At 37.1% G+C, this 27,745-nt stretch overlaps 1 protein-coding gene across 1 annotated transcript in view; it reads left to right on the plus strand.

Moving 5' to 3' along the window:
• Nucleotides 1-27,745, plus strand: part of LOC145258199 (26S proteasome non-ATPase regulatory subunit 3-like) — a 497,578-nt gene that overhangs the window by 389,073 nt on the left and 80,760 nt on the right. The gene's annotated exons all lie outside the window — the stretch shown is intronic.

Here is a 27,745-nt window from a genome sequence, read left to right on the forward strand (position 1 = left end):
CTTGTTTTGAGAATATTGTTTTGTAATTTTATTTATTAAAGTTTACTTCAGCTTTGATAGCAGCTTTTATGTGAGGTATGAATCCTCTACACGCTTATATCTATTGGTCCTTCATATTGTACATTACTCTAACTAAGCAGAGACTTTTATAGATTATTTGCTGCCATGAGAGTGTTATAAAATTATGTGCTCTTCTGTTCGACAACAAATGCCGACTACTGCAAAGCTGCCTCTGTGTATTTTTTTCTCTTTCATCTTTTCTTCTGGTTCTGGCCATATCGTTATCTCCCATGCAATAATGATTGCTGAGGGGGTGTACTGGCTTATAAGTATAAAAATATAACAAAGCTAGAGAAACAAAAGGAAACATGAACTCTAACACATTCTGCAAATATCAGTTGAAGTCTGGGTGTGTGTGTGTGACACCATCGACCCTTTACATGCTATGGTCCACACCTTAATAGTTATCTGCGAAGGCCCTTTTGTTGTCAATTCATCAATTCATTATCTCATCTGCTCTGAGCTATGATCTGCATTCTATTGTATTTAGCTTGCAACTATCCTCAACTATAACTCATAAACTGAAGACTGTCTGCAAACTGTTGCAAAACACACTGACAATGCTAAAATTGCTCATTAACTAACTCTAAACATATGGACCTGTAGTCCAGTCCTTTTGTTTCAAATCACTACCACACAATTTAATCAATTAACAATCCTATTTTTGCTTTCTTTTGTGTTTCTTTGTGAACAACTTCCTATCCATTGTTCTGCTGATAAACTTATTTTTTGTCATATTTCGTTATCCCTTTCTCTCCTATTTCCCAACACTTAAGAGTGGTGGTGCGTTGATAATATCATGTACCTCTACAAGGCCACCATTTGTCCGTGCATGGAGTATTATCATCACATGTGGGCTGGTGCATCTGCTACTAGTCTCTCGCTCCTGGACAGGATTCAGAAGAGTCACCAACCTGATAGATCCTGACCTGTCATCTAAGCTTCAGCCTCTGCCCCATCGATGAACTGTTGCATCCTTCTGCCTGTTCTACAAGTATTTTAATGATCGATGCTTCGACGAACTACAAGCCCTTGTACCCCCTTGACGTAAATACCCTCGACAAACCTGATAAGCAGCAAAATCCCACCCCTACACAGTAGAGATCCATAGATGTAAGAAAGACTTCTATCCTAATAGTTTCTTCCTAAGAACTGCTAGATTTTAGAACTTCTTTCCAGGTTCCTGCTTTCCCAACTGTACTGACATGCAGAAGTTCAACTGTAATGTGAACAGACATCTTGCTGCTCAACTCCTTACATAGTATCCCTGCAACTTATGACCCTGATATTAACCCCCTACATCAAAGTGGCCTGTACTTTGTTTAGGGTGGAATGGAATTTAAAAAAAAAAAAAAGGGAAAACAGCATGCTATTCCCTTCATTTCTTTTGACAAGGGTAGTATCTCTTCCTCTTTTCTATCCGTAAGTGAAAGAGTAGTCCTTCTAGACAAAGACAATTTTTATTTTTGTCTCAATCCAGAGTGCTCCTTTTTGGGAGCTGGGTTTTCTCCACGTTACAAATCATCTTTGTGTGTAACTCTGCCTTTTTGGGGAAGCAAATAAATAGGAGCAACATCACAAAGCATGAGAATTGCAGGAAATTTCGAAACATCCCAAATGTCTTGCTAGTGTTTTAAATTTGTGTAAGAATCTATTTGTTCTGATGAAACGATTTTCCTTGACTAATTTTTGACATAAAAATCCTCTATACTTATCATATAAAACTTGTTGCTTCTGATTTTTGTGGTTTCTTTCTGATACAACTGTCCTTTTGCCATTCATTTCCTGAATCTTTTAGGATTACTACTAATGGTGTTCTATACATGCGAAATAAGTTCTGGGTTTTTAATGTTATCAGTGTGCCAAGAATGTTGCTTACATTTTCATAATGTCGATACATTTGTATTTTAAGTCTTTAACGCTGTACATGTACTTTTTAGAATGGTTTTATTTCTGACTTGCTATTTTCAACATTTGAAATTAAAATAACTATGCTTCTTGTGTAATTATAGGGACATCATTGATAATTTTGAAATATTATAAAATATTAAATCAAAATAATATTCCTGCTCTGGAGATTAGGCAGCCCTTGCTTCACTATAAACTCATCAAGCAGTACCAGCACAAAAAAGAAGTTGCAAGTAGGGATTGGGCGATCATTGCTTAAGCAGTGCCAGACTGTAGGGAAGGTGCTGTTAGGGATTAAGCAGTCCTTGCCTTACTATAGACTAATGAAACGGTGCTGATTCAGAAGGTGGAGAATGATTAGGAAACCCTTGCTTCACTGTAGACTTCTCTAGTAGTGCCGCTTCATAAGGTGAAGTCATTTCTGGAAAATTTTGATGAATAACTTGGCAGTTTTTCCAAATTAATACATAAATACATTGTTTTCATTGGAAATTATTGTGATAACATTAATAGTTCAGAAAAGACTCCCCCTCCTCTCTCTCACACACACACACACACACTGGCTCAGTCGACATCACAGAATGAATATGTTTTCTAAATTTTAGATATTATATATCTAGTGCAATGCCGGTCAAGACAATATCAACTTGATGGTTCGTGTTATATATTTATTTTTTTACTTTTAGCTGGACATGCAAGCATACACACAGAGAAAACTTGAATGCCTACTAAATACTATCCTCGAGTGTCTAAGGTCTCACTGTACAAGGGTTTGTCAGAACAACCTGGCATGAGGATACTTTTTCCATAGAAGTAAACCCTTACCAAATATTCAAAATCATATAGTATTCGCAGCCCAAATAAGATCTCCTCACTACGGCTACCTCACAGCTTTTCCGAGGAATGGTGCACCTTCTCCAAGTAATATTACCTCAAGTAATAGCACAAAGTTGGATACTCCACTAGACTAGATAAATTCTTGTCCTGGAATCCAGTAAGGCCAAGAGACCAAAATGAAAGATATACTATTACATATGAAAATGGTTAATTGGGGAGAGGAAGATTATGTTCTCAATTTCTTTACTAACTCACTGTTTGAGAGATAAAGAATTTAAATGGAACATTCGAATATCTATGTATCTCATATAGAGTTCAAGTGTTAGCCCCAGGTTGTGGGCCCTTTGATCTCTGAGAACTTTGACTGAAGTAAAATAAAACATTTACGTTTTATATATCAGATAAAGTCAAATAATGTTTCTGCTACAGTAAAAAAAAAAAAAATGTCTCCTCAAATATCTTATGCATCCTGTAATTGTTTAAAAATACGGTAAGCGACATAAAAATCTGTTTCACTTAAGAGTTGATCACATTGTACTCCTGTAATTCAAATAAATACTGCAACAAATATATACACACAATATATGATGTGATAATGTATACAGTTGTTGCTTCTGATTGTCTTTATTTGATATCTTTTTCTATTGTTGGATTTTTTTTTTTTCCTGTAATTTTCTGGAGAGATAAAGTCTTTGTTATAATATAGACCATTCTAAATGTTTTCATTCTTGATGTCTTATGCCGTTTCGAAATGTGCATAAAACGGATTTTGGAAATATTTACTTCTGAAATTTGATTTTGATGCCATTTTAAATCTACAAACTCTTTAAGCTTTATCTCATACTAGCAGGGGTACCCGGCATTGCCCGGGTGTTTAGAGGTGTGTGTGTGCGCGGGGGGGGGGGTAATCAAAACAAAAGAATAAGCGAAGTAATCACCCTGCTTAAATATTATAAAAAAAAATGTTAAAACTTAAAAAAACAAAAAACTAACGTAAGGCAAACGAACGCTGTTAAAATTTCTTAAAATCGGAAAAACAAAAAAAGAAAACACGAATGTGATGGGGAAAAAAAACCCAGGAAAATGAATGTTAAAACTTTAAAAAATCTGAAAAGTAAAAACAAAAACAAAAAAAACATAGAACATGAAAAATGGCTTAAATAACCCTGTTTCAATATTAAAACTTTAAAAATCGAAAAAAAAAAAGAAAGAAAAAAGACATCTCACACCACGATTCGAACTTACAACCTTTAGAGAGTCGCGAATCTGATAGGTCCTGAACTGGCATCTAAGCTTCAACCTCTGAACCATCGACGAAATGTTGCATCCCTCAGCCTGTTCTACAAGTATTTTAATGGAGAATGCTCTGACAAACTGCAAGCACTTGTTCCCCCACGACGTAAACACCCTCGACAAACCTGACAGACAGCTAAATCTCACCCCCACACAGTAGAGATCCCTAGATGTAAAAGATCTTTCTACTCCAGTAGTTTCTTCTCCAGAACCGCTAGACCTTGGAATTCCATTCCAGGTCCCTGCTTCCCCAACTGTATTGACGTGCAGAAGTTCAAGTGTAACGTAAACAGACATCTTGTTGCCCAAATCCCAGCATAGTACCCCAGTAGATGTTACCCCTGATAGTAGCCCCCTACACCAAAGTGGCAATGCACCTTGTTTGGGGTGAAAATGTAATTAAAAAAAAATAAAGATAATGACGCCGCCCTCTAATAAAGTGAGCTAAGAGGACGTTGACGAAATTTGGTCATTTTTTTTTTTTTTTTTTTTTTTAATATTTAACCTAAATCATGTTCTGACGTCATTTGTGCATGCGTAGAAGTCATCTTTTCATGAGGGGACGGTTTTTGCTACCCCTCCCTGTACAAAAATGGCTAGTTTAGGGTGAAGGAATTAATGTTTTGGGCCAATTTTTCGATATTTGTCGGGCGAAGGTTCGAGCTTGAAAATGATACCTATTTGGTGAAAATCCGTGGCCCGTGTCAAAAGTTTTAGCGAGACATACAAACACACATACATACATACACACATTTTCGCTTTTATATATATAGAAGAAGATAGAAGATAGATAAGAAATATTAAACCTGTTTACAAGTTTGGCTATTTGTATAAATAACTCCAAGTGAGATTTTTCTAAACAAACTTTAAATTATATAAACTTCTTATATATATGACTAGCCTGGGTACCCGGCGTTACCAGGCTGTTTAGAGGTGTGTGTTGAGCCCCCCCCCCCAAAAAAAAAGTGGTAGTAGGCAGGTATGCTAGAACCCGTACCATGAAGGAGGAAAAGAATGTGAAAAAATAAAACGTGACGTCTTCACTGTTGCGCCCATCGCCAAACCGGAAGTGACATGTTTTTATTTCGGACTATTATTCTCATCTTTATTAGTTGTTGTTTTCATCTTTATTGGTTGTTGTTTTTCACAATGTTTCGGTCAACTATTCCTCTGGCCTTCATCAGGTGGAAACCGCGACGGATAGGAATTTCGAATCTCCTAACTGCATTCTCAGCAATCACTGCCATCCGTAGTTGTTGTTGTCTCACCACGTTTTAGCTAAGTAAACCTCTGGCACGCTTTGGGTAGGATTGAAACCGCTATCGTCAGACAATGTCCATCTGGAACCGTAGCGATTCAACATCTTCAACGAAGGCTAGAAGAATAGTTGGACGAAACGTCGTGAAAAATAACAACCAATAAAGATGAAAACAACAACTAAAGATGAGAATAATAGTCCGAAATAAAAATAATAAATTTATATATATATAATGCTCATCTCAAAAATGAATTCCAATTAAGGAATAATATATGTAGATTATATTGAACCCAATATATAGTAATGATTTAAAAAGTTAAAAAAAAAAAAAAACTAAAAAAAACGACTCGTGCGCCAGCAGCAAGAATCAAAACCAAAATCTTTAGCTTACGATTTACTTTTTCCTTTGATGTTAACGCCTGAGCTATGAAGGCATGTTTGCTGCAAGACTAAAAATTAAAACATGAACCAATAGCTATTACGTTACACATGTATATTTGTAATGCCGTCATTCGGCCTTCACCTGGCAAATTCCATTTCTTTCATTTTCACAATTTTGCACAGATTTTCCTCAGTTTATACCCAAATATAAAGTTTTGCATGGGTTCGAATATCCTATATATTAAGTTTTATGTCTCTAGACCCAAAACTGGCAGGAGTTTAGTAGATAAAATTTTTTTAAACAAACATATATATAATAACCTTTTTATGGAAATATTACACAAGTATAAATCATGTAGAATATCTGCATGAATATAATTACACGTTATAGCTGTATAACTAAAGATGATTATCCCATAAGAAAACTGAAAAAAACTAATAGAGAATTAAAATGAATGTTTAAAAAATATGCAAATTAGCTAGATCTTTTGCAGATGGATGCAATTCCACGACTCACATATAACAAGGTTGTATTTTCTCTTTAAATAAACAGAAAAAAGAGGTTTTAATATGAATATCAACACACACACACACACACACACACACACAAAATATATTGAGTATAGATTTCGCAAGGTGAATTCGTTTTTCTCACATGGTTTTCTTAAAAAAGTCTTTTTAATTCAATTTCGAACCGTTGTTGTTATCTTTTTTTGGTTCTTGTTTCTCTTTTCTTTTTTTTTTCTTGTTTTTTCTTTTTTGTTTTCGTTCTTGTTTTTCTTTTTTGTTTTCGTTCTTGTTTTTCTTTTTTGTTTTCGTTCTTGTTTTTCTTTTTTGTTTTCGTTCTTGTTTTTCTTTTTTGTTTTCGTTCTTGTTTTTTCTTTTTTGTTTTCGTTTCCTTTTTTTGTTCTTGTTCTTTTCTTTTTTGTTTTCTTTTTTGTTTTCTTTTTTGTTCTCATTTTCTTTTTGTTCTCATTTTTCCTTTTTGTTCTCATTTTTTCTTTTTGTTCTCATTCTTATTTTCATTTTTTTTGTTATTTTCTTTTTTGTTCTTGCTATTTTCTTTTTTGGTTCTGATTTTCCCTTTTTCGTTCTTATTTTCTTTTATTTTCCTTTTGTTTTCCTTTTTTTGTTATTTTCCTTTTTGTTATTTCTTTTTTTTTTTGTTATTTCTTTTTTTTGTTTTTTTTTTGTTATTTCTTTTTTGTTATTTCTTTTTTTGTTATTTTTTGTTATTTTCCTTTTTTGTTCTTGTTTTCCTTTTTTGTTCTTGTTTTCCTTTTTTTGTTCTTGTTTTCCTTTTTTGTTCTTATTTTCTGATTTTTGTTATTTTTTTCTTGTCTTTTTTCTTCTCGTTTTCTTTTTTTTCTCGTTCTTTTCTTTTGTTATTTTCTTTTTTGTTCTTTTCTTTTTCTCATTCTTTTCTTATTTTCTTATTCTTCTCTTATTCTTTTCTTTTTGTTCTCATTCTTTTCTTTTTGTTCTCATTCTTTTCTTTTTTGTTCTCATTCTTTTCTTTTTGTTCTCATTCTTTTCTTTTTGTTCTCATTCTTTTCTTTTTGTTCTCATTCTTTTCTTTTTGTTCTCATTCTTTTCTTTTTTGTTCTCATTCTTTTCTTTTTTGTTCTCGTTTTTTTCTTTTTTGTTCTCGTTCTTTTTCTTTTTTATTCTTTTTTTTTGTTATTCTCGTTCTTTTCTTTTTTTTCTCATTCTTTTCTTTGTTCTCGTTCTTTTCTTTTTTGTTCTCGTTCTTTTCTATTTAGTTCTCGTCCTTGTTTTTATTTTATTTTTATTCTCGTTTTTTGTTATTCTCGTCCTTTTCGTTTTCTCATTCTTGTTTTTCTTTTTCTTTTGCTTTGTTCTCATTCTTGTTTTTCTTTTTCTTTTGCTTTGTTCTCATTCTTGTTTTTCTTTTTCTTTTGCTTTGTTCTCATTCTTGTTTTTCTTTTTCTTATTCTTCTTTGTGTTAATATTTTTCTTGTTTTTTTTTTGTTCTTTTTCTTGTTTCCTTTTTTCTTTCCTTGTTCTTTTTTCCTATTCTTGTTCTTTGTTGTTTTTTGTTTTATTCTTGTCCTTATTTTGTTCTTCTTTTCTAATCATTTTTTTTTGCCACATTTCTATATTTTTTTTAATTTGGGGGAAAGTTAAAAGGAAAAAAAAACTGCAACCTGACAATCACAAAATATATTACCTGCCCCTTTCTTTGCATTTAGCTGAATATGCTGCACCTCCCCTAACTTTCCCTTAAATTTTCTGTGGCTTCTTTCAATTTGACACCCCTTATGCTCCGGCAAAACACTGAGGGCGTTGTTATCATTTTTCCTCATCCTCTTTTGTAAAAGTGGGGCTCAGGTGTAGCACCTTCTGCGTTATGAGTTTTATTTAATTGTACACACAGGTTGTGGGAGGCTTACAAAAATGAGGTTGAGGAGGGATGGTAGGAAAAAAAAAAAAAATAAACAGCTGGTCTACCTAGTTTAAAAAGGGAGGCAACTGCGTTCATTTACTTTCGTCGTCTCCTTCAAATCAAGAACCCGATTTTTGCAGATATCTCTTGAAATAATTTTTCACCTTGACTTTTTCCATAATCATAATGTTCAATCTTTCACTCACTTTCCTTTTCCTAATTATTATCCTTTCTCTCTCTTGTATTTTTTTCTTTTAAGTTTTCTCCGTGTTCTTCTATACTCGTTTTTATCTATAATGTTTTTCTTTACTTTATAATTTTTTATTGAAACAAAAACCCAAGTTTGTACCGGAAAAATATCCAGTAAATAAAACGTTTAGTAAATCGTTATTTTTTTTTTTTATTTTATTTTTTTTTTTTGCATTTCCATACACCAAACATGGATATAAATATCACTAAAAACATCCGCTGGGTTATAAGCTTCATTTCGGTACCTTACTTGTCTGGATGGGTTGCCGGTAGGCTGAGATAAACCACGTCAAACACACACACACACACACACACACACACACACACGCAGTAAATCTAACTTACTAAGGGAGATAATAACTTCTGGTGAATACCAGAAAAATATCCAGTAAATAAAATGTTGTTAATAAATCGTTATTTGTTTTTTGCATTTTTTTTTGCATTTCCATACACCCAACATGGATATAAAATATCACTAAAACATCCGCTGGCTCATAAGCTTCATTTTGGTACCTTACTTGCCTGGATGGATTGCCTGTAGGCTGAGATAAACCATATCACACACACAAACCCACACCCACAGACAGACGGACATTAGGAAAATTTATAAGATTTATACTTTTATTTTATTTGTTTTTTTACAATATTATAAAAAAATTCTCATTCATACTTTTCTTTATTTTAAATATTTTTCTTTTTTCTCTAATTTCTTTCTTTACCTTTTGTTTTTTCTTTCTTTTGTTTTTTCTTTCCTTTGTCTTCCCCTTTTCCCTCTCTATCATTATCTTTCTTCCTCGCTTTTTTTTTTTTTTTTTTTTTTTTTTTAAACCATTTTCCTTTCTTGGCTTATTTCTTATTTGTTGTTACACTTTCTTTTGTCTTTCTGCCCACCTCCCTTACATTCTTTTACTGGATGTATGAAAATTACTTTTAAACGCAGATCCTTTCTGACGGCTTTTGGCAAGGCTCCAGGTGTCAAGAGATAATAGGGAAACAATCTTTATTAAAAATACGTGTTGTCACCAAAAAATAAAGGGTGAAAAAATTTAAAAAAAAAAAAAAAAAAAAAAAACAACGCCCTACCAATGCAAAACTAGTTTTCTAAAACACTTAGTATTTCCTTTTCCACCAGCCCCACCATGCCCCGCTTCCCTTTAAGCCCTACACTGGCAGACACTGATCCTAACCTCACATTGATTGTAAAAGAGGAAGTGATGAGATAAGATAGAAGCAGAACTCTTTCGGCTGGCAGAAATTCTTTAACTTTTGGTAACAAAAGAAAATATATATTAAAAAAAAGCCCCCCCCCTTTCCCCCCTCTGATTTTCCTTGGTTCTTATTCTCTTTGGGAACTCTGGAAGTTTTACTGTCTCGGGCATGGCAATTCTTTTGTGCAGCTTTTCTCTGCATGATTACGTCTTTATTTACCCTCAATCCTCTCTCTGTAGTTTGTTTGGTGTTTGTGAGTGTGGGTGGGGGTGTACTTGATGTGAACAATGATGCGCATAATATCCATCAGGATGACAGTTTGAAGGAGAGCACTTGATGCCTTCTTACTGTTGTTATTATTGGATGACGCTATTTTTTTTTTTCTTATCACATTCTTTCAGGTTGACAACAGAAAAGAAAAAAAAAAAAAAAGTCCCCAAAGTCCTTGTTTTGCTGTCGCTTTTCTTAGTTTCCTTTTCACCTCTCTTGTCACCCACAGATGATCTCTAATTGGGATCTGGAGTGCAGCCATTTGGAGCTGTTACTATTTCATGCCCTTGTCACATGAGGAACAAAGCTTTTTTCCTTTCCGAGTTCTTGAGATAAGGATCGATTATTTGGATTCTTCAGACTACCGTTCTCATCTTGAGCGTTATTTTCACAATGTTTCGTAAAATGTAAAGCACGACCTTCTTCAGGTGTATCTTGTCGAACTCTAGAATCTTTCCATCGAATTTGGAAATCTGCACGTCCCCTGGCGTATTGGATAAAGTACTTGGTCAAATTCAATTGTAAAGTTACACTTATCTGGAGTCCAGATAAATCCATAAAACATGATGGGGTAATCAAGAATCTCTAGAAGAAGATTCCAGTTATGAATCCAGATATTCTAAATAATAAAATGTAGATCCAGGTAGTTGGAAGAATAAAATCCAGGCTGAAACATGGTTTTCCATATTGTTATATTGTTGCGGACACACTCCTACTGGCTGGAATAATGAACTAAACTGTGTCCATCGCTTTATTGCAGATTACAAAATAATCAATATTTCAGTAAATATAAGTTATAAAAAGCTGAAAATTACACCATCCAAGGACTGTATTAAGGTGAGATAAATCCTAAAATTTCATCAAAATTCATGTTATATTTAAAAAGTTATGTTATTTTTTTTAATATTCAAGGAATTTTCACCGTCCATCGCTTTATTGCAAGTCTTCTAAGATAATGTTTTAGCTCAATAAAACAATACCAAAGCATCATAAATTTATATTGAACACATTTTCTGGGGAAAATTAACAAAAACAAAGGCACATCCCGAGGGCTAAGTGTCAAACAAACAAATTATTTGTCCACATATCCCCCATGTTTTGAAATTACATTAAACAACCTTTTGTCCACCGAGGAGGTCAATTGTTTGATCTGAGATGGAGTAATGGTTCTGGCAACGTCGACTATTTTGTTCCAAAGGGCATCCTTCGAAGAAAACTGCTCTCCTCCCTCATAAACTCCTCGTTTCAATATTGACCATAGGTGTTCGATGGGGTTAAGGTCCGGAGAACATGGTGGCCAGGACATGAGGGTTTCTCCAACAAAGCCCCGAGATCCAAGGACGGATGTAGTTGCCCTAGCAGCATGAGATGGGGCATTGTCATGCATAAAAATAATCTTAAAACGATGTGACAAGGGAAGATCATCTAGCCATGGTAACAAATTCTCATCTAGAAAGGCAGTGTAGGCATTGCTGGTGAGCTTGACACCTTCTGGCACTCGGAATGGTCCACATAGCTTATCCCCAATAATTCCCGCCCAAAACATTATGCCTCCACCTCACTGTTGGCGACGAAATCTATAAGGCGTTGGAGTTCCATTTGGATTCCAAACTTTGGCCCATCCGTCCGGTCCATCAAGGGTAGCACGAGCCTCATCTGTAAACAGAACATTTTGGCAATCCATTTTCATATATTTTTGTGCCCAAGCCAATCGTTTTTCTTCGTGGGTTTGGCTCAATGGAGGCCTTGGAATAGGATTGATGTTCCTTGCCATTTCATTCAGTACATTGCATCGGGCTTGTCTGGACCTTGGTATGACTCCAGCCCTCGCAAAAATTGTTGCACTGATGCTGTTTGGGTTGCGCACAATCTCTCTACGAATTTTTCAAAGATCCCGATCAGAAAGGTTCCTCCTTGTGCCCTTATCTTTCCTGGACTTGATGTTGGGGTTCTTGACGAATGTAGCTAAAGTTCGGGGATCCCTTTTTAGTTCTGTGGCTAAATTTATGATCGAGAGTCCTTCTGCTAGTCCTGCAATAATCCTCTGCTTCTCGGTAGCTGTTAAACGTCCTTTTTTTGGCATTTTATGAGACCTGCAATAAAGCGATGGACGGTGAAAATTCATTGAATATTAAAAAAATAACATAACTTTTTAAATATAACATGAATTTTGATGAAATTTTAGGATTTATCTCACCTTAATACAGTCCTTGGATGGTGTAATTTTCAGCTTTTTATAACTTATATTTACTGAAATACTGATTATTTTGTAATCTGCAATAAAGCGATGGACACAGTTTATTCAATGACGTCACTTCCAGGTAATGAGGACCGGTTGACTTTGTCAGTCAGTGATGAATACGCAGAGTATGCTCGTCACCACTAGTCCAGTAGTTGAGAAAAGATATTGCTTAATTCACCTCTTTCATGTATTTTCGTTAATACATATTTAATTGTTCCTGTGTTCTTCCTCGTCAATTATTCAAATACTAACACCACAACAGGTATATAAAAAGTTTTTCTAGGAATAAAAACTTATCGACATGGCCGAATCCACGACTGACAGGCAACATGCTTATTAAGGCCATATATGTATATATAGTCTACCACATACAGTACTGTTTTGCTGTTTCACAGCTCCTCAGTGCGGCTAACACACATATTAAAAAATGAGATCGTTCAATCAGCAAAAAAATGATTGATGAAAAATCTTATGTCACTAAGATAAATGATTCTGACTTTACCTGTTTTAAAATGAATTATTCCGAAACAAATTGTGGCATACAGTTAACTAAAGCAACATTTTAAATGCATTTCAAAAAATGACATTAATTTTATTGATTTCAAGAATATTTAGATTACAATTTTATTTTTTTGACAATATTGCCTCAGACCAAATATATGTATTTTTTTCAATATTGCCTCACACCAAATATATTTTATCGTACTAGTATTCATTCTTTTGGAGATCAATTTAATCAAAGGTAGGTCAATAGTTAGACGGATTTTTTTATTCTCCTCCCCATTAATCTTTGGTGCGAAATTGAACTTGTGATTATAAAAAGAATGGTAAAATGGGAGAAGTGTATAGAGACATGTTTTCAAAGAAAGATGATTCATATACTTTGTAACTCTTCCGTTTTGTTGTCCATACCTCCAGGCAACGACGGGTAGCAGTGCTAGTAGTTGATAAAAAAACCTTGCTGTTTTGAAAGGATTTTTAGCAGCCTTTAAGCTGTTTTTACAATTCTTAGCGGATCATCACATAAAAGATGGAAAGTTTTCAAAGCTATTTGCACGCAAATAACTTTATAAATAGATTAGTAACATTAGCTTACGTTTCTGCATTTTTTGAGATGACGATTGATTATTCGTCGTATTTGGATTCTTCAGATTACCGTGCTCATCTCGATTGGCATTTTCGCAACTTTTCAGTTGACGTAATTTTTGACCTTCTTTAGGTGTACTGTTTTGAACTCTGAAATCTGCATGCTACCTGCATAAAGAGTTCTGTTTGAAATTCTGTGCAGATTTGCTGAGTTCAACAGAAAGATTCCTGAATTCAACAAGATGCACTTGAAGAAGGTTGGAGTTTTCATCGACCAAAACGTTGTGAAAATAACACTCAAGATGAAAACGGTAGTCCGAAGAATCCAAATAATACGAACTTAATAATACTTAATAACAATTAGTTATAGTTTTATAATCCAATTAATAATTCAATGATTAAAAAAAGATAGTGAAATTATTAAGTGTAATATCTTCAAAATCTTGTTAAAAAAAATCATTAAAATTCTAGCAAAAGTAAAAAAAAAAAAACAACAGAAAAACAAAAAGAAACTGAAAGTAATTGTGGAAATTAAATATCAACATTTTGTAAAATGTTCGATTGCATTGAAATTCTTTATAAAAATAACACATTCTTTCATTAAATTTAAAAATAAAAAATAAAAGATTAAATGTATACTTATATGGAATTAATTGAGAGAAAAGACGGAAGATGACTGCTACGAGTGAAATAAAATGAAGTAAATTCCTGAGCAACGCTAGGTAGGTACACCTAGCATATATATACGACTTCTCGACAACTTCTCAAAATTGATAAGCTGTATTTATCTTTATATGTGTGTGTTTGTATATCTAGTATATAAAAACTTAGTCTTCTAAGCATATCGCCTCCTGCTCCATATTGTCTTTACATTTGGTTCGGCAAACTTTCTCTAAGCTACTGGCAGATTTTTTTGCTAGCATTTTATCATTTCTATAGAATGATTCTTTCGGCTTTTGAATATTCGTAAGAAAGTTGAGTGGAATCTCTTCTGCAATAAAAAGATTGAAATGCAATAAGTTTAATTGTTTTGGGGGGTGTTTTTCTTATTGAAATATATGTGTTTGATTTCAATAGGAAGAATATATGAGTATATGTGGTCTCGTGCTTATTTGTGAGGTAGCAAGGTTTAGTGTGTGTGTCTTATAAATGTATTTGTATATATTATATACATGTGTATCCATGTGTTTAGATCCTGTATGTTTGTATGCATGTATGTGTCTGTGTGCATATCAATATAAATTATGTATACGGCATTTTTTTTTAAGTCAGTTTTTGGAAGGGGTAGTCACTTAGAATTGATTTAAATGAAATTGCCGAACTCTTGTATCTTTTGAGGCATGTTGATGTCACTAACAAATGAATGCTTGAGAAGAGGCACTTGCTTTGCCTCTCACAGACTCAGACTCTCCGTCTCTCTCTCTCTCTCTCTCTCTCTGTTTTTTTTTTTTAAATACTTTTCTTTTTTTTTTCTGGAACTTTTTGAGACTTATATAAAATCCCATTACATTTCTACACGTGTATTTGATGGATCCATCACTTAAGAAATAGCAAAGTCTTTCCTGCACAGACTCTCCTCTTCCACCTTCTGCTCTCTCTCTCTCTTTCTAGATCTCTCATGGACAGAAAGTAATCTGTTATGGGTAAGAAATCCTACAAAGAGAATTGAACTTTAAAAGATTAATCACAACTTGTTATACTAATGAGTTCATAGTCGCACGCACTGATATGTACACAAACACACGGACATGAACATCTTCATTCATGTGTATTCTGTATGTATTTATATGAACACTGGTGATGCAATTACATTCTAAGTGCTATATTATTGGATATAATATACAAGATTATGGGGGGGGGGTTAGGGCAGGGACTGCAATTTTGCTACAGTAATAAAGTATTGGATTTGTCTTAAAAAAAAAAGAAGAAAAAAAAAACCCAAAGACTGATGTAGACTTTTCAAAATTTTTAAATTCTTCCATACTTTTTATAGATAAATGTTTTTCTATATACGGCTTATGCTACTACTACTACTACTACTTTTTTTTTTTTTTTTTTTTTAATGTTGTAGACTTGGTCTCCTTGCTGCTTCGGTTGCTTGGAGACCTGGGTAGCAGTCAAAAATCCATTCTTGACAATCGCCCTGGCAGGTGAGCGTCCAGGAACTGGCCCACTACCTGTCGAACTGAGATATGCCGCCTGGGTATTTTCTAAGAGACCCACCCTTCAGCTTTGCCATTGAGCTGTTGTCTGAGGCGCTTCTACTGGAGAATGCTGGGGCAAACTTTGCTAGTCCAGAGTGCCTCTCCTTTAGCGGCACTGGCTTGACATCCCTACTTCCTGACCTTGTGTCACATCTTGTTGTCGTGGGCAGCAAGTAAATAATTACTTGGTTATTATTGTTTATTTAAAGCATTCACACCTTTCCTTGTGTGTTCAACCGGGTCCCTTAAAACTGATTTCTTTTTTATACCCTGTATAAAACACCTTTTTCACTTCTCCCCTATGTGACATTTTTGACTGCTAATTCATAATCATGTTAGTAAGACTCTGGAGACATCAGCTTCAGTTGCTCCTATAAGGTTTACATTTGCTTCAAATATAGTTTTTGTAACGTTTTCCTTTTATGCTAAAATAAGATTTATTCTACATTTGCAGTTTGTCACAGTTTCACTTTTGTTAAAGTTTTTTTTTTGTTCTTGGACATATAAAATTTTTATGTTTCTCTCACGTTTTAGACTTTTCACTATCCTAAAATTTCCGAAAATGTTTAGTGATGTGATATATTTGTGTCTGTGATTTTTTTTTCTCTTTTCTTATTAAATTTTACAATTTCTTTTCAACAAATCCAATGTGATTTCTCATTTATAATACTTTTCGTTGTTCTTTTTTAGTAGTATAAATTGTGGCTTAGTAGAGTGTTTCTTGCCAAGCAGTTATTTTATAGTGGGCAATTGACCCTTATTTTACTATTACATCCCCGTTTCCAAGCTTCTGTATATTCACTTTGTATATTGATCTATCTTGTTCAATTTTTGCACTTATCCAGTTCAATACATATCTTAAAACATGTACCAATTATAATAAATGAACCATGAGAATTATTTAAAACAACAAAGAAAATCTTAGGACATGTTGCATTAATTTTCGATTCCAATATTGAATCTTGACTTTAACACTAATCAAAAATAACTATATAATTATTATTTAAACTCAATACAAAGAATTTTTTTCTTTAAAAAAAATAACTGATTTTTTTATCTTCAAATTTCTAAATTTACTTTATGGTTTAATTTAATAGTGAAAAAAGTATTTGAAGAAGAAACAACTACACGCCGTCTTTGTTTGCTGATATACCGTACATCTGAGTCTTTAAAATAAACTTTAAACGTCCCATTCCACCTGAAACTACATTGACCAGAAGTGATGTTCGTAGTTTTTTGTTTAAATTTATTTTTGAATATCTTTAAAACACTAAAGGGAGATAACTTTTACCAGTCTTCTTGACATTTACATCATGGTCATAATATTTGTTTATTCGACCCGATCTTTAAGTGCATCAGCGGTATTATTATCATGTTTTCTTAATTTTTAATGAGTTTAAGGTTTTTGGTCCCTCCGACAAAAGAAGGGTGGACCTGTAAATCCACCCTTGTCTGTTCGTCCGTCCACACTTTTCTCAATAATCACACCTTGGATTTTTTTAAAAATTTTGCACAAACATTAAACATGATATGAGTAAAAAAGTAACAGAACAAATTTTCTGGGAAAACTCCGGTTGCTCTCCCTAGCGGTGCCTTTCAGGATAAAATGGCTAAAATTGACACTTTTGTTGTGCTTATTTAAAAAAAAAAAAAAAAGATGCCTTGGATTTTTATAAAATTTTCTGAAAAGTTGTAACTAAGTGATTTCTATATAATTTTGTTTGTCTATACTTCGCGACTACTCTTGGGCTCTTTTAGGGCTAATAAAAACACTCCATTTTTGGGACTATTTTACCATATTTGTCCAAAATTTTCTGTGTATGTCTATTTAGCAGTTTTGTATAATGCTAAACTCAAATTGAAATATGTTAAGGCCTTGGGGACTTTTCGGGCTAAATGGGGGGAGGTGTGTGATGAACTTAGTCATTTCTTTTTTTGCATAGTGCAGAACTTAAATTTACATATGTTAAGGCATAAAATTGCACCGTTTGTTCATTTTCACCAGGATTTGACGTCTCCTGGGGATTTTTGGGGATAAATGGTGGTGGTGGTGGGGGGGGGATGCCTCGTTCATGCATGATTTACTTTTTTTTTTTTTTTTTTAAATGATTAGTAAATAACGAAGAATCTTGAATGCAGAACATTTCTTTAGCACAAATAACATATTACTCAAGGACATTGTCTTTCGATCCACATTCAAGTTTCAAAACGAGCTCTTCAAAAATAAAGACATTATTAAACGTTACAAAATATTTTGGTAATTCCTTAGAAAACTGATTCTTTGAACTTGGATTTTTAAGAATATGTTAAGAGTTAAATAAAATTTTGCTTTACTGTTTTAAATTTTTCATGCAGTTTATCAACCAATAAATATTTTTTTATAATTAAAAATAATCAATACTTGCTTTTATTTTAATAAAATGTTTACTACTTTATAATCATAGTAATTTCTATTTATTCTTAAATTTGAAAGTAAAAACGTTTTTTCTAGTTGAGTTGCCATGCATGAGAGAATCTCAACATAGCTTTGTACTAACGGTCCATAAAAGTGGTCACTTATGAAATATGAACATTCATATTTGTATTTTTTTATTACCTAAGTAATTAGTCATTTTCCATCTCTCACTATTTCATTCTTTCTTTCTCCTTCACAAGCCCTCTATCCATCTCATCTCTATCCCTCTATCTGTTTCTGTCTGTCTGTCTGTCTGTCTCTCTCTCTCTCTCTCTCTCTCTCTCTCTCTATATATATATATATATATATATATATATATATATATATATATACCTCTTGGCTTGTTACCACCGCCTGTCTCCATGCCTCTCGGTTTGCTCCCACCACCCCTTTCCATGCCTCTTTATTTGCTCTCACTGCCTTTCCCTATGCCTCTCTGTTTGCTCCCACCACCCCTTTCCATGCCTCTTTATTTGCTCTCACTGCCTTTCCCTATGCCTCTCTGTTTGCTCCCACCGCCTCTCTCCATGCCTCTCTGTTTGCTCCCACCATGCCTCTCTGTTTGCTCCCACCATGCCTCTGTTTGCTCCCACCATGCCTCTCTGTTTGCTCCCACCATGCCTCTCTGTTTGCTCCCACCATGCCTCTCTGTTTGCTCCCACCATGCCTCTCTGTTTGCTCCCACCATGCCTCTCTGTTTGCTCCCACCGCCTCTCTCCATGCCTCTCTGTTTGCTCCCACCGCCTCTCTCCATGCCTCTCTGTTTGCTCCCACCGCCTCTCTCCATGCCTCTCTGTTTGCTCCCACCGCCTCTCTCCATGCCTCTCTGTTTGCTCCCACCGCCTCTCTCCATGCCTCTCTGTTTGCTCCCACCGCCTCTCTCCATGCCTCTCTGTTTGCTCCTACCACCTCTCTCCATGCCTCTCTGTTTGCTCCCACCGCCTCTCTCCATGCCTCTCTGTTTGCGCCCACCACCTCTAACTCTATCCGTATTTATCTTTTTGTTTACCTCTACCATTTTATTTCAACCACTCTCCCTCTACATCTTTTCAATTTCCGTTTGCCTCTGCTCTGTTTTTCCCCACCCCTTCCAACTATTTCTATCTGCCTACCACACTATCTACCTCTATTTACATTTTTTGTCCTCCCTCCCACCCTTTCTACCTTTCCTTTTCCTCTCTATATCTCTCTTCCTTTTTCTTCCGTGTCTCTTTCTCTCTCCGTCCCTTTCCTCATTCTACTATACTTGGTCTTATTCTCTCTCTCTCTCTCTCTCTCTCACACACATATAAACATATATATATATCCTACCTTGGTCGTCTATTTTATTGAAAAATACGTATGAAATCTCTCCTCTATCTGATTATTTTGCCTCCTCCTCCAATCAAGATTAATATTTTCTCAGCCACTCACTCCCACTTCTCTTCATTAGGATGATGCATGTATGAGTTGTTTGTCTGACAACTATCAGAAGTATGTAATTCCTAATTCAATTGAATTTTGTTGCATAAATCCAATATTTGAATGTTAAGAACTGCCCACAGCAGTGCGTTTTTTAACCCCCTCTCCCATCACACTTGCTGCCGCTGCTGAGGCTAGCCTCTTCTTAGCCTGACTTATACTCATATAACTTCTATAAGATTGCTACAGTTTCAATTTAATATTCACATATCTGCTAGAATGCACCTTAGACTTTTATTTAATTATTTCATGGAAACACTTTTTCTTATTATCTCCGTGTTCTTTCTCACTCTCCTTTCAATTTTCGTTCTTCTCTCTCTCTCTCTCTCTCTCTCTCTCTCTCTCTCTCTCTCTCTCTCTCTCTCTCTCTCCCCCTCCCTTCTCTTTCTCTTTTCCCCCTCTCTTTCTCTTTTCCCCCTCTCTTTCTCTTTTCCCCCTCTCTTTCTCTTTTCCCCCTCTCTTTCTCTTTTCCCCCTCTCTTTCTCTTTTCCCCCTCTCTTTCTCATTTCCCCTCTCTTTCTCTTTTCCCCTCTCTTTCTCTTTTCCCCTCTCTTTCTCTTTTCCCCTCTCTTTCTCTTCTCCCCTCTCTTTCTCTTCTCCCCTCTCTTTCTCTTTCCCCCTCTCTTTCTCTTTCCCCCTCTCTTTCTCTTTTCCCCCCTCTTTCTCTTTTCCCCCCTCTTTCTCTTTTCCCCCTCTCTTTCTCTTTTCCCCCTCTCTTTCTCTTTTCCCCCTCTCTTTCTCTTTTCCCCCTCTCTTTCTCTTTTCCCCCTCTCTTTCTCTTTTCCCCCTCTCTTTCTCTTTCCCCCCTCTCTTTCTCTTTCCCCCCTCTCTTTCTCTTCCCCCCTCTCTTTCTCTTCCCCCCTCTCTTTCTCTTCCCCCTCTCTTTCTCTTCCCCCCCTCTCTTTCTCTCCCCCCCCTCTATTTCTCTTTCCCCCTCTCTTTCTCTTCCCCCCTCTCTTTCTCTTCCCCCCTCTCTTTCTCTTCCCCCCTCTCTTTCTCTTCCCCCCTCTCTTCCTCTTCCACCCTCTCTTTCTCTTCCCCCCTCTCTTTCTCTTCCCCCCTCTCTTTCTCTTTCCCCCCTCTCTGTCTCTTTCCCCCCTCTCTGTCTCTTTCCCCCCTCTCTTTCTCTTTCCCCCCTCTCTTTCTCTTTCCCCCCTCTCTTTCTCTTTCCCCCCTCTCTTTCTCTTTCCCCCCTCTCTTTCTCTTTCCCCCCTCTCTTTCTCTTTCCCCCCTCTCTTTCTCTTTCCCCCCTCTCTTTCTCTTTCCCCCCTCTCTTTCTCTTTCCCCCCTCTCTTTCTCTTTCCCCCCTCTCTTTCTCTTTCCCCCCTCTCTTTCTCTTTCCCCCCTCTCTTTCTCTTTCCCCCCTCTCTTTCTCTTTCCCCCCTCTCTTTCTCTTTCCCCCCTCTCTTTCTCTTTCCCCCCTCTCTTTCTCTTTCCCCCCTCTCTTTCTCTTTCCCCCCTCTCTTTCTCTTTCCCCCCTCTCTTTCTCTTTCCCCCCTCTCTTTCTCTTTCCCCCTCTCTTTCTCTTTCCCCCCTCTCTTTCTCTTTCCCCCCTCTATTTCTCTTTCCCCCCTCTATTTCTCTTTTCCCCCTTTTTCTCTTTTCCCCCTCTTTCTCTTTTCCCCTCTTTCTCTTTTCCCTCTTTCTCTTTCCCCTCTTTCTCTTTTCCCTCTTTCTCTTTCCCCCTCTCTCCCTTTTCCCCCTCTCTCTTTTTTCCCCTCTCTCTCTTTCTCTGTTTCCCCTCTCTCTCTTTCTCTGTTTCCCCTCTCTCTTTCTCTGTTTCCCCTCTCTCTTTCTCTGTTTCCCCTCTCTCTTTCTCTGTTTCCCCTCTCTCTTGTTCCTTCCCCCCCTCTCTCTTGTTCCTTCCCCCCTCCCTCTCTCTTGTTCCTTCCCTCCCTCTCTCTTGTTCCTTTCCCCCCCTCTCTCTTGTTCCTTTTCCCCCCTCTCTCTTGTTCCTTTTCCCCCCTCTCTCTTGTTCCTTTTCTCCCCTCTCTCTTGTTCCTTCCCCCCCTCTCTCTTGTTCCTTTTCCCCCCCTCTCTCTTGTTCCTTTTCCCCCCCTCTCTCTTGTTCCTTTTCCCCCCTCTCTCTTGTTCCTTTTTCCCCCTCTCTCTTGTTCCTTTTCCCCCTCTCTCTTGTTCCTTTTCCCCCTCTTTATCTCCCCCTCTTTCTCTTTCTCCCGTTTTTCTTTCCCCTCTCTATCTCCTTTTCTGTCATTCCTCTCTCTTTCCCTTTCCCTCATTCCTCTCTCTTTCCCTTTCCCTCATTCCTCTCTCTTTCCCTTTCCCTCATTCCTCTCTCTTTCCCTTTCCCTCATTCCTCTCTCTTTCCCTTTCCCTCATTCCTCTCTCTTTCCCTTTCCCTCATTCCTCTCTCTTTCCCTTTCCCTCATTCCTCTCTCTTTCCCTTTCCCTCATTCCTCTCTCTTTTTCTTTCCCTCATTCTAGTCTCTTTCCCTTTCCCTCATTCTAGTCTCTTTCCCTTTCCCTCATTCTTCTCTCTTTCCCTTTCCCTCGTTCTTCTCTCTTTCCCTTTCCCTCGTTCTTCTCTCTTTCCCTTTCCCTCGTTCTTCTCTCTTTCCCTTTCCCTCGTTCTTCTCTCTTTCCCTTTCCCCCGTTCGTCTCTCTTTCCCTTTCCCCCGTTCGTCTCTCTTTCCCTTTCCCCCGTTCGTCTCTCTTTCCCTTTCCCCCGTTCGTCTCTCTTTCCCTTTCCCTCGTTCGTCTCTCTTTCCCTTTCCCTCGTTCGTCTCTCTTTCCCTTTCCCTCGTTCGTCTCTCTTTCCCTTTCCCTCGTTCGTCTCTCTTTCCCTTTCCCTCGTTCGTCTCTCTTTCCCTTTCCCTCGTTCGTCTCTCTTTCCCTTTCCCTCGTTCGTCTCTCTTTCCCTTTCCCTCGTTCGTCTCTCTTTCCCTTTCCCTCGTTCGTCTCTTTTTCCCTTTCCCTCGTTCGTCTCTTTTTCCCTTTCCCTCGTTCGTCTCTTTTTCCCTTTCCCTCGTTCGTCTCTTTTTCCCTTTCCCTCGTTCGTCTCTTTTTCCCTTTCCCTCGTTCGTCTCTCTTTCCCTTTCCCTCGTTCGTCTCCCTTTCCCTTTCCCTCGTTCGTCTCCCTTTCCCTCGTTCGTCTCCCTTTCCCTCGTTCGTCTCCCTTTCCCTCGTTCGTCTCCCTTTCCCTCGTTCGTCTCCCTTTCCCTCGTTCGTCTCCCTTTCCCTCGTTCGTCTCCCTTTCCCTCGTTCGTCTCCCTTTCCCTCTTTACCCTCTCCCTTTCCCTCTTTACCCTCTCCCTTTCCCTCTTTACCCTCTCCCTTTCCCTCTTTACCCTCTCCCTTTCCGTCTTTACCCTCTCCCTTTCCGTCTTTACCCTCTCCCTTTCCGTCTTTACCCTCTCCCTTTCCGTCTTTACCCTCTCCCTTTCCCTCTTTACCCTCTCCCTTTCCCTCTTTACCCTCTCCCTTTCCCTCTTTAGCCTCTCCCTTTCCCTCTTTAGCCTCTCCCTTTTCCTCTTTAGCCTCTCCCTTTTCCTCTTTAGCCTCTCCCTTTTCCTCTTTGCCCTCTCCCTTTTCCTCTTTGCCCTCTCCCTTTCCCTCTTTGCCCTCTCCCTCTCCCTCTTTCCCCTCTCTCTCCCCCTCTTTCCCCCTCTCTCCCCCTCTTTCCCCTCTCTCTCCCCCTCTTTCCCCTCTCTCTCCCCCTCTTTCCTCTCTCTCTCCCCCTCTTTCCTCTCTCTCTCCCCCTCTTTCCTCTCTCTCTCCCCCTCTTTCCTCTCTCTCTCCCCCTCTTTCCTCTCTCTCTCCCCCTCTTTCCTCTCTCTCTCCCCCTCTTTCCTCTCTCTCTCCCCCTCTTTCCTCTCTCTCTCCCCCTCTTTCCTCTCTCTCTCCCCCTCTTTCCTCTCTCTCTCCCCCTCTTTCCTCTCTCTCTCCCCCTCTTTCCTCTCTCTCTCCCCCTCTTTCCTCTCTCTCTCGCTCCCCCTCTTTCCTCTCTCTCTCGCTCCCCCTCTTTCCTCTCTCTCTCGCTCCCCCTCTTTCCTCTCTCTCTCTCTCCCCCTCTTTCCTCTCTCTCTCTCACCCTCTTTCCTCTCTCTCTCTCCCCCTCTTTCCTCTCTCTCTCTCTCCCCCTCTTTCCTCTCTCTCTCTCCCCCCCTTTCCTCTCCCCCCCCTTTCCTCTCTCCCCCCCTCTTTCCTCTCTCTCTCTCCCCCTCTTTCCTCTCTCTCTCTCCCCCTCTTTCCTCTCTCTCTCTCCCTCTTTCCTCTCTCTCTCTCCCTCTTTCCTCTCTCTCTCTCCCTCTTTCCTCTCCCTCTTTCCCCTCTCTCTCTCCCTCTCCCTCTTTCCTCTCTCTCTTTCCTCTCTCTTCCTCTTTCCTCTCTCTTTCCCTTTCCCCGCTCTCTCTCCCTTTCCCTCTTTCTCCCTTTCTCTCTCTGCCTTTCCCTCTTCCCCTATCTCTCTCCTGTTCCCGTTTTCTTCTTTCTCTTATTCTCTTTTTCTCTTTCCCCTTCTCTCTTTCCCCTTCTCTCTTTCCCCTTCTCTCTTTCCCCTTCTCTTTCCCCTTCTCTCTTTCCCCTTCTCTCTTTCCCCTTCTCTCTTTCCCTTTCTCTCTTTCCCCTTCTCTCTTTCCCTTTCTCTTTTCCCTTTCTCTTTCCCCTTCTCTCTTTCCCTTTCTCTCTTTCCCTTTCTCTTTCCCCTTCTCTCTTTCCCTTTCTCTTTCCCCTTCTCTCTTTCCCTTTCTCTTTCCCCTTCTCTTTCCCCTTCTCTCTTTCCCTTTCTCTTTCCCCTTCTCTTTCCCCTTCTCTTTCCCCTTCTCTCTTTCCCTTTCTCTTTCCCCTTCTCTCTTTCCAGTTCTCTCTTTCCCTTTCTCTTTCCCCTCTCTCTACCCTTTTTCTGTCTTTTGTCTCCCTCTTTTGCCTGTCTTTTCTTGTTCCTATTTCCACTCGTTTCTCTTTTTTATTTATTTGTTTTTTACTTCGTTTCTATTTTCTTTTGTCGTCTTCAGTCTCAATCTATTTTAACGAATATATTTTCTTTAATTTTACAAAAAAAAGGACATTTTTAAACTTCATTATTGAATTCTATTTCATTTTTCCCCAACGAAACCCCCCTTTTGTTTCCTTTTTCACTTTCCACCTCATCTCACTGTCATTTAAAAATCTATTTTTCTCTAATTAAAAAACGAAAATTTAAATTTAAAAAAAACAAACAACAAAACTTTATATTCGATTTCATTTCCATTTCAGCATATGCACAATTGTATATGCTGTCACAGTTTTATTCTTTTTCGTGCCATGTTTAGGAGGGGGGGGCAATGCATTCCTTTTTTCTTTTCTTTTGTTTCAACTTCTATATACAAATGAATTTGCTGCAAGAGGGAAACCATTTCATGCCTTATTGTTAATCTGAAGTATCCTCCTCGACAGTTTAGTCACTTTCATGCCCTCATCTAGAGAAAATTACCACATTCACTACCGCTGTTGTATATAGTGTAAGCTATATTTAATAAAGAATTACCAAACTTTTTTATTTTTTTGGTTTTCTTAAATCATTCTTCTTACAATCATACCTTCAAGCTTTTAAATTTAACAAATGAATATAAATTTTTGAAAAACTTTAACAACAAAAGCAAGAAAGAAAAACTCCCAACAAAATTTGTCGGAACCTGAAGACTCTATAATTCTATTACAAAAACCTGATTCGTATGAATTCATTATCTTTCGATATGCTAAGAGCTTTGGCAGGTAGATTTTTCCCAAGAAATTAATAAATTGGCTAGTGAATCGTCGCTGTTGTCGCAGCATCGGAATGGTGGGATGAAGAGGAACGTTTACCATCCTCTCTCATCCAATTAAGCTATTTGAATATTTTGTACAAAGAAAGTCTATGGTAACTACTGGCTTAATTCTACTAATAATCTGCGTTTCTTTCCTTTTTTTTTTTTTTTTTTTTTGCACAAGAAGGAAGGTTTTCTCATTTTCAAAAACTAGAATAAAAACTTAAAAAAGCGGATATATTTTAATCAGTTAGTTCCGGCTTTATAATTAGCTTTTCTATTTTTAAAGAATTGAAAAAAAAAAAATTATCTCTAGTTGCAGTTGTAAGCAGGCCTGAGGAGTTTGAGTGAGAGCAAATCTATTGCTTTAAGAGTAAATTGATGAAAATTCTCTGAGACGACTCGTGAGTCAGAAAAGCAAATAGAAATGGATGTAGAGTATAAAATGCATCCCTTAAAAAATTAAAATTCTTTAGATTTCTTTGATTTAAAAAATATGTGCTTTTTTTTTTTTTTTTAAGGTAAAAAAATAGATAATGTGTTAAGAAGTAAGTTTTCTTAAAACGTTTCAAAATCTGATGAAGCAAAGTTAATGTGCAGATGCAGACTCCTACAACTCTTGTTCTAAATAAATTTGTATCGCCAAGTGTACATTATTCGCATTATTATACCGGTGGAACAATAAAATTGTCGCCCTAATGAAAACAACACTACAGCTTTATTCTAAAACTTATATTAAAAAAAATCAATTCCGGTAACTTGATTATGTAGTAGAGCTGACATCTATTCAATGTAGCTGCTTTCAGCCTCAATCACTGACTCGATACGGGTCTGGAACTGGGAGCATGCCTTTTCCACAAACACCGGCAGGAGCTCAGCAAATGCTCAGCGATCAGGCTGACTTTGGTGTTGTGGGAGGTTATGTTGGTGATGTTCTCAACGTATAACCAAACAAAGTAGTCCATTAGGTTCAGGTTAGGGAAGGAGAGGGCCAGTGAGAGAATGGTGCAGTTGTAGCACCACTTTTGAAGCCAAGCCTTGGTCCCTTTGGACTTGTGGGCGGCATTGGGTTCTGCTGCCACACCCAAGGTCTGCTAGTAGCCACCTGATTGCATCAGGGGATCACCACACTCTTCAGCACATCCAGGTACACTTTAATGTTGACTTTCAAACCGACTTCGAAGATGTGAGGTGGCATGATGTAACTCTCACGTAAAACCACACCAACCGTGGCTGGAAACTTTGTTTTCATCACCCTGGGCTCGTTCCTGTTATTCGTGGCAATCCAGCGATGCATTTTGAGGATGCTGGCAATGTTCCTGTTGTCATAACTTGGATGAGTAAAGAGCATGAGTTGTACAGTGTCGATTCTGAAAGCCGTTCTTAACATGAAAGGGTTGGGCAACAACAACCACCATACTTTAATTTTTTTTTAGGGGGGGGGACATGCTTCAACTGGGCAACACTGGTTAACAGGTTCTGCTAGTTATTGAATAAATAATATTGTTCAGAAAAAAAATTCATTGTCTAATTTAAAAGTAATTTTAGAAACGCTGAAATGAAAAATTAACTTTTTGCTGAATCGAAAATCTAAAGGAAACTTTATTTCTTTCATTGAGTTTAAAAGAAACATACTTCTTACTCTTAATTTGTTTTAAAGTCAGAATTTAATATTTAGATATAAAATCAATCAATTCTATGACTGGTAGCATATTTTCAATTATTTAATTTTGTGTAATTTAACTATGGTTACAATCTGATAGAAATCATGTTCGTCGTCTGTCTGTCTCTCTCTCTCTCTCTCTCTCTCTCATTCTGAAGGTAATTATATTTTATTAGTAGGCTGCCCGGGCTTGCCTGATCATAAAGTATGTATAAATATTATATTTTAATACATACAGAAACTAAGACCTGTGCATGCGAGTACTATGTTCTTTCTAAACAGTTCACTTTTTGTAATTAAAAAAAAATGTACTCAACCTGAGATCGAAACCAAGACTATAAGTCAAGTATGATAACCATTAGGCAGGCTTGACAAGATCTTTAAGAAATGTTTTCAAACCTACTTATTCTTGGCATAAGAAATCTGTAATATGAACCATTCATGCATGCGCATTTGTGAAACAGCAAATAGATAAAAATCCGATGACGTCCACATACCAATTTTTCAATTTTGATCCCTTAGTAGCCCTATTGTCCGGATGACAATCGATTAAAAAGTTTTCCACATGTCTAAATACCCTCTATACAAAATTTTAAGTCTGTAGATCAAAAGTTCATTGAGTATATAGGTTGAGAAGTGTCCTCACACAATACAATCTCACTTTTATAGATACACACACACTTCCACAATCAAACAACGTCGCAGCTCAAACAAGCCATGAAATCCACAGACTCGAGTCTAGGACTTCTGGTCTGTGGCTTTATGATTTGTGTAAGCTGCGACATTGTTTGATTGTGAAAATAATTATATATCATCGCACACACAAAAAAACTACTATTAATTTGCTGGCTTGATTAACTTGTTAGATGACATCATCCTTGTAAGTGAAAAACCCTACTTCTGAGACCTGGGTTTTTAATAGCTGAATGACTACAGGCTCTGTTGAGAAGTAGGTATATTCCACAGTCAGACTTCACCATGATTTGTTTGATTTGTGTTAGCCAATAGACTTTCTTGT

This window comes from Euprymna scolopes, chromosome 33 (assembly GCF_053919585.1).
Source record: "Euprymna scolopes isolate OS-2025 chromosome 33, ASM5391958v1, whole genome shotgun sequence".
In the NCBI taxonomy this organism is placed as follows: Eukaryota; Metazoa; Mollusca; class Cephalopoda; order Sepiida; family Sepiolidae; genus Euprymna; species Euprymna scolopes.